Source organism: Macaca nemestrina, chromosome 6 (genome assembly GCF_043159975.1).
Source record: "Macaca nemestrina isolate mMacNem1 chromosome 6, mMacNem.hap1, whole genome shotgun sequence".
NCBI classification, from domain to species: Eukaryota; Metazoa; Chordata; class Mammalia; order Primates; family Cercopithecidae; genus Macaca; species Macaca nemestrina.
The window spans coordinates 3017208-3030641 of NC_092130.1; the positions used below are offsets into that span (position 1 = coordinate 3017208).

At 42.7% G+C, this 13434-nt stretch overlaps 1 protein-coding gene across 1 annotated transcript in view; it reads left to right on the plus strand.

Annotated features, from left to right (window-relative positions):
* LOC105484020 (acetoacetyl-CoA synthetase-like) overlaps positions 1-12822 on the plus strand; it is a 94091-nt gene extending 81269 nt beyond the window's left edge. Inside the window, exons 3-4 of the mRNA XM_071098040.1 lie at positions 1295-1421; positions 11219-12822. The gene's annotated coding sequence lies outside the window, so the exon portion shown is untranslated. The remainder of the gene's footprint in view (positions 1-1294; positions 1422-11218) is intronic.
* Positions 12823-13434: the final 612 nt, after the last annotated feature.

Genomic DNA, 13434 nt, shown 5'->3' on the forward strand with positions numbered 1-13434 from the left:
TGCAGTTTTGGTAATGACTCCTGGGTCCCCTCTGTGCCTGTTGCTAAGGTTTTCGTCAGCCTGGGCTGTCTGGTGGCTAAAGGATATGGCTTCTACTGTGTGGTCTGCCGAGCTCTCCTTTTGCAACAGGGCCTGAGACCACTGGCTTCAGGGGCTGGAGTCACAATTGTGTGGGCTGTGGGCTGGGTTCTGTTGAGCCATTGGGGCTTAGCCATTTGCTGCCAATAATAGCTAACATTGTTATATACATACCATATGCTGGGCGCTGTTCCAGGGCCATGAGCCTGACTATAACTCTAGGAGGTAGGTGTCATCATTATCCCTATTTTGAAGATGGGAAATAAGGCCCAAGTTCAAGGAACTTGCCCAAGGTCACATGGGCCAGGGCCAGCCCTTTTGGAAAGAGCTCCCAAGAAGGATAGAGAGACTCCCTCTTTTGATAACCCTGTTTTTTTGTGGCCCTTTCATTGGGTACTTCCTGAATATCTAGATTGATAAAAAAATCATACCCCAGTGAAGAAGATCAATTACGTGTACATTTTGCAAGTCACTTTGACATTGTCACAAGCTCTCACATGCTTGAGCCTCTAATTCGAGTTTGAGTGAGAATCATTTCATGTGTCATGAAATTTTAAAAGATGACATTCAATGAATGGTACTTCCCATTATTCCAGCTTGATTGAAATTGTGGGTTTCTAAAAAGATACTATTTATACTCTTAAGACAATGGAGCTTTCAAAAGAATTCTGACTCTTAAGTCTTATGTGATGTCTAGAGAAGTGGAAATTTTCAAATTTTCATTATGAATGTGTCTTTATGACTTTCCTTCTTTTCATTCATTCATTCTTTCTTCAAATATCCTGATTTGACAGTGTTTCTCTCCCCCTTGATGGGAACTTCAGGTTCTTGCCGAAGTATGTATTGGATAATTGCTTTCATGTTCAGACATGGCAAGAGTGGGTCATAAATGACTGCAGCGCCAATGTGACAGTTCTGTTAGGCCTGGTTGACCTTGCAGATAGAATTTGGGGAGGGCAGTGCTTCTATCTGGCTGCTAGATTTATTGTTCCCAGTTTGCGGGAGGCATGGGTTGGGATTTCCACGCCAGGCAGCCACCCCAGCTTATCCTGTGCTGCATCCCTCCTTCCCATCTTGGTGTCTTCTCAGCTCTCCAAACAGAAGGCAGCGGCCCATGATTGATGGGCTCCGGCCTGCTGGGGCATTATTAGCCACTCTGTCCAGGTGACAATGTCATTTTTAATGTTCCATCTTCAGATGTGAGGTTTATTTTTAGGTTGAGAGTTAGCCAGCCTTGACAGAGAGAACCACTGAAAGTTGAGGACGTGGTTCTTGACCCTGGCTGCTGGGGAGCTTGCAACAATACCAGTTTCCATAAGGATACCTTCTGGGGTGTAAAAATGGTAGGTGTCTTTATTCACGTTGTGGTTACTTGAGTTTATATGTGTGTACCAAAAGCTTGGGCTTTGGTGAGGTTGTGGAGAAACTGGAACCCTGGTGCCTTGCTGGTGGGAATGTAAATTGGGGCGGCTGCTGTGGAAACACACTGGTGGGTCCTCAAAAAGTTAAACATGTAATTACCCTGTGAGCCAGGAATTGCACTCCTAGGTATATACCCAAAAGAACTGAAAACAAGGACACAAACAGATGCTTGTATGCTAATGTTTGTAGCAGCGTTATTCACAGTCACCAAAAGGTAGAAACAACACAAGCATTTGCTGATGAATATGGATAAACAAAATCTGTTCTGTCCCGACAATAGAATATTATTCAGCCATGAAAAGGAATGAAGTTCTGACACACACTACGGTGTGCATGAACCTTGAACACATTATCATGACAGACACCGGTCACAAAATGACAAATAGTGTATGATCCCACTTATATGAAATAACCCAGAATAGGCAAATTCACAGGGACAGAAAGTAGACCAGAGCTTATTCAGGGAAGCGGGGAGAAGAAATGGGGAGTGAATAGTTAATGGGTACATAGTTTTAGTTTGGGATGACGAAAAGTTTCTAGAAATGGATGCTGGTAATGAGCAAAATAACCAGTTAATATCATAATGGCAGGATCAAGTTCACATAACAATGTTAACCTTAAATGTAAATGGACTAAATGCTCCAATTAAAAGACACAGACTGGCAAACTGGATAAAGAGTCAAGACCCATCAGTCTGCTGTATTCAGGAGACCCATCTCACATGCAGAGACATACATAGGCTCAAAATAAAGGGATGGAGGAAGATTTACCAAGCAAATGGAGAACAAAAAAAGCAGGGATTGCAATACTAGTCTCTGATAAAATAGACTTTAAACTATCAAAGATCAAAAGAGACAAAGAAGGCCATTACATAATGGTAAAGAGATCAATTCAACAGGAAGAGATAACTATCCTAAATATATATGCACCCAATACAGGAGCACCCAGATTCATCAAGCAAGTCCTTAGAGACTTACAAAGAGACTTAGACTCCCATACAATAATAATGGGAGACTTCAACACTCCACTGTCAACATTAGACAGATCAACGAGACAGAAAGTTAACAAGGATATCCAGGAATTGAACTCATCTCTGCAGCAAGCAGACCTAATAGACATCTATAGAACTCTCCACTCCAAGTCAACAGAATATACATTCTTCTCAGCACCACATTGCACTTATTCCAAAATTGACCACATAATTGGAAGTAAAGCACTCCTCAGCAAATGTATAAGAACAGAAATTATAACAAACTGTCTCTCAGACCACAGTGCAATCAAACTAGAACTCAGGACTAAGAAACTCAATCAGAACCGCTCAACTACATGGAAACTGAACAACCTGCTCCTGAATGACTACTGGGTACATAACGAAATGAAGGCAGAAATAAAGATGTTCTTTGAAACCAATGAGAACAAAGATACAACATACCAGAATCTCTGGGACACATTTAAAGCAGTGTGTAGAGGGAAATTTATAGCACTAAATGCCCACAAGAGAAAGCAGGAAAGATCTAAAATTGACACTCTAACATCACAATTAAAAGAACTAGAGAAGCAAGAGCAAACACATTCGAAAGCTAGCAGAAGGCAAGAAATAACTAAGATCAGAGCAGAACTGAAGGAGATAGAGACACAAAAAACCCTCCAAAAAATCAGTGAATCCAGGAGTTGGTTTTTTGAAAAGATCAACAAAATTGACAGACCACTAGCAAGACTAATAAAGAAGAAAAGAGAGAAGAATCAAATCGACGCAATAAAAAATGATAAAGGGGATATCACCACCGACCCCACAGAAATACAAACTACCATCAGAGAATACTATAAACACCTCTACGCAAATAAACTAGAAAACCTAGAAGAAATGGATAATTTCCTGGACACTTACACTCTTCCAAGACTAAACCAGGAAGAAGTTGAATCCCTGAATAGACCAATAGCAGGCTCTGAAATTGAGGCAGTAATTAATAGCCTACCAACCAAAACAAGTCCAGGACCAGATGGATTCACAGCCGAATTCTACCAGAGGTACAAGGAGGAGCTGGTACCATTCCTTCTGAAACTATTCCAATCAATAGAAAAAGAGGGAATCCTCCCTAACTCATTTTATGAGGCCAACATCATCCTGATACCAAAGCCTGGCAGAGACACAACAAAAAAAGAGAATTTTAGACCAATATCCCTGATGAACATCGATGCAAAAATCCTCAATAAAATACTGGCAAACTGAATCCAGCAGCACATCAAAAAGCTTATCCACCATGATCAAGTGGGCTTCATCCCTGGGATGCAAGGCTGGTTCAACATATGCAAATCAATAAACATAATCCAGCATATAAACAGAACCAAAGACAAGAACCACATGATTATCTCAATAGATGCAGAAAAGGCTTTTGACAAAATTCAACAGCCCTTCATGCTAAAAACTCTCAATAAATTCGGTATTGATGGAACGTACCTCAAAATAGTAAGAGCTATTTATGACAAACCCACAGCCAATATCATACTGAATGGGCAAAAACTGGAAAAATTCCCTTTGAAAACTGGCACAAGACAGGGGTGCCCTCTCTCACCACTCCTATTCAACATAGTGTTGGAAGTTCTGGCTAGGGCAATCAGGCAAGAGAAAGAAATCAAGGGTATTCAGTTAGGAAAAGAAGTCAAATTGTCCCTGTTTGCAGATGACATGATTGTATATTTAGAAAACCCCATTGTCTCAGCCCAAAATCTCCTTAAGCTGATAAGCAACTTCAGCAAAGTCTCAGGATACAAAATTAATGTGCAAAAATCACAAGCATTCTTATACACCAGTAACAGACAGAGAGCCAAATCATGAATGAACTTCCATTCACAATCACTTCAAAGAGAATAAAATACCTAGGAATCCAACTTACAAGGGATGTAAAGGACCTCTTCAAGGAGAACTACAAACCACTGCTCAGTGAAATAAAAGAGGACACAAACATATAGAAGAACATACCATGCTCATGGATAGGAAGAATCAATATCGTGAAAATGGCCATACTGCCCAAGGTTATTTATAGATTCAATGCCATCCCCATCAAGCTACCAATGAGTTTCTTCACAGAATTGGAAAAAACTGCTTTAAAGTTCATATGGAACCAAAAAAGAGCCTGCATCTCCAAGACAATCCTAAGTCAAAAGAACAAAGCTGGAGGCATCACGCTACCTGACTTCAAACTATACTACAAGGCTACAGTAACCAAAACAGCATGGTACTGGTACCAAAACAGAGATATAGACCAATGGAACAGAACAGAGTCCTCAGAAATAATACCACACATCTACAGCCATCTGATCTTTGACAAACCTGAGAGAAACAAGAAATGGGGAGAGGATTCCCTATTTAATAAATGGTGCTGGGAAAATTGGCTAGCCATAAGTAGAAAGCTGAAACTGGATCCTTTCCTTACTCCTTATACGAAAATTAATTCAAGATAGATTAGAGACTTAAATGTTAGACCTAATACCATAAAAATCCTAGAAGAAAACCTAGGTAGTACCATTCAGGACATAGGCATGGGCAAAGACTTCATGTCTAAAACACCAAAAGCAACGGCAGCAAAAGCCAAAATTGACAGATGGGATCTAATTAAACTAAAGAGCTTCTGCACAGCAAAAGAAACTACCATCAGAGTGAACAGGCAACCTACAGAATGGGAGAAAATTTTTGCAATCTACTCATCTGACAAAGGGCTAATATCCAGAACCTACAAAGAACTCAAACAAATTTACAAGAAAAAAACAAACAACCCCATCAAAAAGTGGGCAAAGGATATAAACAGACATTTCTCAAAAGAAGACATTCATACAGCCAACAGACATGAAAAAATGCTCATCATCACTGGCCATCAGAGAAATGCAAATCAAAACCACACTGAGATACCATCTCACACCAGTTAGAATGGCGATCGTTAAAAAGTCAGGAAACAACAGGTGCTGGAGAGGATGTGGAGAAATAGGAACACTTTTACACTGTTGGTGGGATTGTAAACTAGTTCAACCATTATGGAAAACAATATAGCGATTCCTCAAAGATCTAGAACTAGATGTACCATATGACCCAGCCATCCCATTACTGGGTATATACCCAAAGGATTATAAATCATGCTGCTATAAAGACACATGCACACACATGTTTACTGCGGCACTATTCACAATAGCAAAGACTTGGAATCAACCCAAATGTCCATCAGTGACAGACTGGATTAAGAAAATGTGACACATATACACCATGGAATACTATGCAGCCGTAAAAAAGGATGAGTTTGTGTCCTTTGTAGGGACATGGATGCAGCTGGAAACCATCATTCTTAGCAAACTATCACAAGAACAGAAAACCAAACACCGCATGTTCTCACTCATAGGTGGAAACTGAACAATGAGATCACTTGGACTCGGGCAGGGGAACATCACACACTGGGGCCTATCATGGGGGGGGGGGAGGGGGGAGGGATTGCATTGGGAGTTATACCTGATGTAAATGACGAGTTGATGGGTGCTGACGAGTTGATGGGTGCAGCACACCAACATGGCACAAGTATACATATGTAACAAACCTGCACGTTATGCACATGTACCCTAGAACTTAAAGTATAATAATAATAATAAATAAATAAATAAATAAATAAAACACCCTCCAAATCGGAAAAAAAAAAAAGAAAAAAAGAAATGGATGGTGGTGACTTTTGCATAACACTGTGAATGTACTTAATGCCACTGAACTGTACACTTAAAAACGGGTAAAGTGGCAAGTTTTATGTGATATATGTTTTACCATAATAAAGATATTTGAGATGTACAGTTAAGATTTTTGCTGTGGACTATAAATGTATGTTTTATCTGAATTGTAAAATCCGATTTCTAGGCCCTACTCCTAAGGATTCTGATTTTTTTTTTTTTTTTTTAAGACGTCACTCAGGCCAGAGTGCAGTGGCATGATACCGGACTGCAACCTCTGCCTCCCAGGTTCAATTCTTGTGCCTCAGCCTCCCGAGTAGCTGAGATTACAGGTGCACATCACCACGCCCAGCTAATTTTTGTATATTTGGAAGAGATGTGGTTTCACCATGTTGCCCAGGCTTGTCTCGAACTCCTGACTTGAGGTGATGATTTGAATAGTTTGGAGAAAAGTCTGGGCGTCAGTATCTTTAAAAACTTTAAAAACTTACCATGAGGAATTTATAGTTGAGGAAAAGGGGCAGAAGTTAGGCATGAAATCCCCTCAAGAATAAGAATTGTGGAATCAAGGCTAGGCCGTGTGCTCTATGAAGGCCAGGGGACCAATTTTGCCTCCTTTAATTAAAGTGGAAGAACACATTAGGATAATAATTCCAGGTTTAAGAATGGACTTCTTTTTTTTTTTTTTTGAGACGGAGTCTGGCTCCATCGCCCAGGCTGGAGTGCAGTGGCTGGATCTCAGCTCACTGCAAGCTCCGCCTCCCGGGTTTGCGCCATTCTCCTGCCTCAGCCTCCCGAGTAGCTGGGACTACAGGCACCCGCCACCTCGCCCGGCTATTTTTTTGTATTTTTTAGTAGAGACGGGATTTCACTGTGTTAGCCAGGATGGTCTCGATCTCCTGACCTCGTGATCCGCCCGTCTCAGCCTCCCAAAGTGCTGGGATTACAGGCTTGAGCCACCGCGCCCGGCCAGGAATGGACTTCTAATTGGTTGAGATTGCCGTAACTCTAATGACGTACCAAACTCTATTGTAAGAGTGGTTTTTTTCTTTTTCTGTTTTTTCTTTTTTGAGATGGAGTTTTGCTGTTGTCCCCCAAGGTGGAGTGCAATGGTGCAGTCTTGGCTCACTGCAACTTCTACCTCCCAGGCTCAAGGGATTCTCCAGTTTCAACCTCCCGAGTAGCTGGGATTACAGGTGCCCGCCACCATGCCCAGCTAATTTTTGCGTTTTTGGTAGAGACGGGGTTTCACTATATTGGCCAGGCTGGTCTCGAACTCCTGATCTCAGGTGATCCATCCACGTCAGCCTCCCAAAGTACTTGGATTACAGGCGTGAGCCACTGTACCCAGCCTCTTCCCCCCTCCTTTTTGGGAGCCACCATATTTTTTATAATCTAATTTTGGAGGTGACACATGATCACTTCTGCTATATTCTGTAGTCACAGAGATCAACCCTGGTTTAGTGTGGGAGGGGAATGCACAATAGTGTGACTAGCCGGAGGCGCAGGGGTCAGTGGAGGCCACCTTAAAGGCTGCCTACTACAACCCTCAGGCTTCCGTTTCTGTCTCCTGGGACAGGTGCTACCTGAACTAGGGCCATCCAGAGAAACAGGCCAATAGGATGTCTGAATGTCTCTAGAAAGAGGTGTATGATAAGGTATTGGCTCATATGATTATGGAGGCTGAGAAGTCCCTCACGCTGCCATTTGCAAGCCGGAGACCTAGAAAAGCTCGTGGTATAGTTCAGTGGCCTGAGAGCCAGAGAGCCTATGGTGCAGGTTCCAATCTGAATCTGAAGGTCTCAGAGCCAGGAGTGCTGAGGGTAGGAGATCAACGTCCCAGCTCAGGCAATCCGGCAGAGATTGATAATTCACCTTCTTCTACTCAGGCCCTCAACAGAATGGATGATGCCCGCCCCACACTGGTGAGGGCTGTCTGCTTTACTCCATCCACCAATTCAAATGCTAACCTCTCCCGGAAACACCATTGCAGGCACACTCAGCAGTAGTGTTTAGCATCCAACTGGGCATCCTGTGGCACAGGCAAATTGACACCTAAAATTAACCCTCACACTCCCCGACTTTTCCTTGGTGGATTCTCGCTCTTCCCCTTCTGTCCATGTGGTTTGATGGGGCTGATCCTGCCCCTGGAGCTCCCACTGGGCTCCAGAGGAGGGCAGCTGATCCAGGCCTGGACCGTCAGCTTGCTCCATCCATTGGCTACCGTGATAGCTTCACAGAAAAGCATGTGGCCAAGCCGATCAGATAAGAGCCAGTTACAGCATCCTCAAGAGGATGATGTCCGCCAGGAGTTGTGGCGGCTATCTTTGCTACTTTGTGAGAAGATCCTCACCCCGTGTGGTGGCCACTGGAAAGCAGACTGAAATAGCGTAACCATCAAAGAGAAAGGTTAGCTCCCTCTGAGGGAGAGAAACGGAAACCAGCGCTACAGTAATCAGGATATGGAGAAACAGAAGGTTACAGAGACAATCCCTGCAGCCCGATCTGTAGTATTTCCCAGGTCTTTCAAACACATTTAATTCTGCACAGGGAAAAAAAAATGGCATCATTATTTAATCCAAAATACAATAACCGCAATAGATTGTCCATGTGGGCATATAAGTCCCCTGCAGAGAAGTTAATGTGCGTGCTGCCTTTACCCACACGTACAACCAAGGCAGTGTGAATGGGGCCAGTCCCTTCTCGTGGCCTGGGAAGAGAGAACGTGGATGCCTATGGTTGTTACAACAGCAAAAAGGTGGAAAGCAAAGAAAGTCCAAGGGTATAGCTGCGACTCCACTTAAGACTACTGCATATCTTCATTTTAGTCCTCAGCAATAATCCGAAGAAATACCTGATGCTACTGAAAGACTCCTGTCATCCCTGGTAGATACTCATCAATTCTTATTAAGTATTGCACAGTTCAGGTCAAGATATAATATGTCTGAGGAAAACCATGGCACGTCCTTTTAATCTTGCATAGAAAACAAAGTATGTAAAGCGCATCATTAAAATATGTAAAATTTATAATTTAATAAGATTGCATGGCTTTATGATCTAATAGTTGTGCTATATTTTGCATATTAGTGAGCAATTGCTTTCTTAGAGCACACAGTAGAATCATTTAGTTGATGCTGGAGAGTAAGTTAATTTTGGATTTCCTGTGTATGACTAATGTATTTAATAATCACTTTACTGTAGAATTAACTTATACTTCCCTGTGCTTATAGCACTAATGATGATATTCATAAAAGTTGTATTTTTTTTTAAACTGTAACATTGGCACAAAAAGAGAAACCAGTGTACAACTTGGTTTTCGAGCCAGTAGTTCTAAGTAGTTAGTTCAGAGCCATCAAGGCCCTCCTCTTGCCCTATAATAAATCACACATACCCTCTCCACCTCCCACTCCCGCCACCAACCCTGCCTCCATTGGCTTTATTAAGGAAATTTATTTTATTTAAGGGAAGACGAAATACTTGCCAGATACATTTAGTGAAGCTCCTGATTTTTTAGGAGTTACAATGGGTTACAATGAGGATTCTTCAGTTACATCCACTTCATGAAGCTCTAGGAATCCCCATATGTGCTAACATCACATTGGGACGCCCCAGTCCCTCTGTCCCAGTTTCAGTCTGTTGAAGCCACCCACTTTTCTCCTTCAGCCAGAACAAAGGCAGTGTGAATGGGGCCAGTCCTTTCTCGTGGCCTGGGAAGAGAGAACGTGGATGCCCATGGTTGTTACAACAGCAAAATGGGGGAAGGCCTAGCAGTACTGTTCTTTATCTAAGGAGGAGAGTCCCTAGCCCTGCCTTTCCCATCTTTTACCCTTCCTTACCACCATCACCACTACTATCATCATCACCACCACCACTACCATCACACCACCACCATCACCACTACCATCACCATCACCACCATCATTGTCACCCCTACCATCACCACCACCATCATCACCACTATCACCATCACCGCCACCACCATCACCACCGTCATCACCACCACCACCATCACCGTCATCACCACCGTCATCACTACCACCACCATCACCACCACTGTCATCACCACCACCACTACCATCACCACCACCACCACTGTCATCACTACCATCACCACCATCACCACCAGTCATCACCATCAACACTACCATCACCACCACCACCATCATCACCACCACCGTCACCACTACCATCACCCCATCATCATCACCACCACCACCATCACCACCGTCACCACTACCATCACCCCATCATCATCACCACCACCACCATCACCACCGTCACCACTACCATCACCCCATCATCATCACCACCACCACCATCACCACCGTCACCACTACCATCACCACCACCACCACCACCACCATCACCATCTGTCACCACCGTCACCACAATCACCACCATTATCATTACCACCATCACCACTACCATCACCACCATCACCACCACCGTCACCACCACCACCACCATCGTCACCACCATCACCACCAAAACTACCATCACCATCATCACCATCACCACCATCGTCACCACCACCACCACCACCATCACCATCACCATCATCATCATCATCATCTGGGTTTTCCTTTCCTCATGGAATTAAATGATGGAAGACCTAGATTTTATTTCCAGCTCTGTCAGTTTATGGCAAGGAGTGACCTTGGTTTATTAAACCCAACCTGCTCCATGGCTCTACAGTGGGAAAACCAATTACTTCCCTCTGACTCTGACTGTGCTTTGTCCACTGTCGAGTCCTAAATGCAGGCAGTGAATTATTACAGTGCTCTCTCCTATCCCAGCAGACGTCACCCACCTCTTCATAAAATATTCTGCCATTTTGGGCACAGAGATTTAAAAATCCTGGAAAAAAAGAGTTAAGGCTTGTGCTCTGGTATAAGCCTTCTTGTACAGAGCTGTTCAAGAAGTATATGTTTATTAAATATATGCTGATAAATTGACTGAAAGAATGTAAATTCTTAATTCACTCCCTGAGGACCTGAGGAATTATAATTTTCTTTAGGTGGGAGACCTGTAGCTCTTGCTGGAAAGCCTTGAATCACTGTCTTTCTGCCTCCCGTCCCCCACCACTGGCTCCCAGCATCATGCCCTGCAGAGGACAGGGTCACAAATGGTGAGAACGGACTGCCGGGAAATGGGATCTGGCCCCCAGCAGGGACTCAGGGCACCTAAGGGCACCATGGACTTCCCATCTGCTGGTTTCTTCAAGGTGTTTTATATTGGATATCTCTTTTCCTCTTCCTTAGCATTATAAAATACTAAATTACTTTGACAAGAGAGAAATCCACATTTGTTTTACTATAACTTACTTAACATATTAAAGGGAAATGTTTAAGCTAAAATTTCAAGATTTCACTCAGACCTTCTTGGGGTAATGTCGCTGGTAAACAGGAGGCTGCACTGAATGTCCTGATCTCTGTTAATACCTAAACTGTTGTTATTGTTTAATGAGCTTCATTTATAACACATGCCCACCAGAGCCCCCTCTCAGGCCACAGTCCATCACTTCCGTGGCAATTGGAATGATTTGTTCCTAGTCTGTTTATTCATTTAAAAAATACTCAGGAGACTTGCTGAAAATCCTTATTCTCATTGAAAATATGTAAACCTGAAAAGCCCTTGCCCAAGTTCATGCCCTTTTCTCTCCACCCACAGCCTTTATTTTTTGGCCTAAATCAGTGCTTCAGGGACCACGATGCGCGTACACTTCACCTGGGGATCTGTGCACGGTCTGACTCGGGTGGGGCCCAGGTGCTGCATTTACAGCAAGCTCCCAAGAGGAGCCAAAACTTGGTCCCAGGCCACACTTTCAGTAGCAAGAACCTAAACTTTTTGTAGATCAGCCTCAGAATAATCCCTCTTTAATTTTATACCAAGAAAATACACATTATACTTAATATAATTTTGTAATGCAACAGAAACAAATGTTTAAGCTGAGCAATTTCTATTACCACAAAAATAATTCTGTTGTTCTTTTTCTCTCGAAATACTAAAACCCGTCATCTTTTATTTCTATCTCCACTTCATCTCCATTTCAGCCTCACGTTCCCTTCTCCTGTTTCAACCCGCTCCACAAGCGGAAGGCAAACCAAATACACTGAGTGTTACACGAGCACAACCGCACCTCAGATTTTCAGGGGTCGTTTGCCTTTCAAACGTTAAATAATACCTAAAATGTCTTGAGCTTATGTCATATTTTATACCTTACAAAGGGCTTGCATGCACTTATTTCATAAAAATAAGTTCATGTCTGGGAAGAGATGGAATAATGGAGTTTTTTTTTTAAAAGGTAGATGTACTTTGGAGTGAGATTCACAAATCCTGACTCTGCTAAGAAGTCAATCTTGGTCAAATTACTTAACCTCTTTGCGTATGTTTTCTCATCTGTCAAACAGGGTGTAATAGTGGCATCACGAGCTAGCTCTTTGGACGAAGGTTATAGTTGGAAGGTTTCAGAGAAAACTGGCCAATACTTCAAACCTAGAGGGCCTTTGGTGTGTGTCCCCTCAATACTCACATCAGCCTGTTTCTCTAACTTGACTTGCTGTGCAGGGGTCTTTGTGTGCACCCTGTGCTGGGGTACCTGTTCTTCTCCGGGACAGCACCTAGAGTACTACCATCACTTCCTTTCCGCTTTATCTGCAGACCTTTCCAGTTCCTCTAAAACCTGCTGCTTTTGTGAAACGTACAGTGGTATTTGACGCCTAGGTTTCAAGTGATCAAACAAGAGATGATGACAAATCTAAGAAAAATGACACCAGCCCTTTGAAGGAAACCAAAATCAGTTCTCTTTCCTCATCTTCATCGAGCTTCCCTCTTTTTCCACTGTTGTCTTACCTCATCTATCATACTTAGACAGAAATCCATATGTCTAGTTTCAACCACCGTTTCTCAGGCAGCGGCCAGGCCACTTAGCAAGAGTCTAAAGCAAGCCAATATAATATTCTGCCCAGAGTAGTATTTGGCCAAAAGTTACTGTGCCAGAGTAGGTTAATTATTCTAAGAGGACTTACTTTTACTATAATTATTTATCATTATGAACTAATAAAAAAACCCGTGCTCTTTGTTAAATGCCTCTCTATCCCGTAGAAGCTTTTACGTATGTATCTCATTTCATCCTCATTACAACTCAGTGAAAGGTTTTTCAATTTGAAGGAAATTTAAGATCAAGTGGGTGAAATTACCCAAGGTCACAAGTTAGTGATAGGCAAGCCAAGA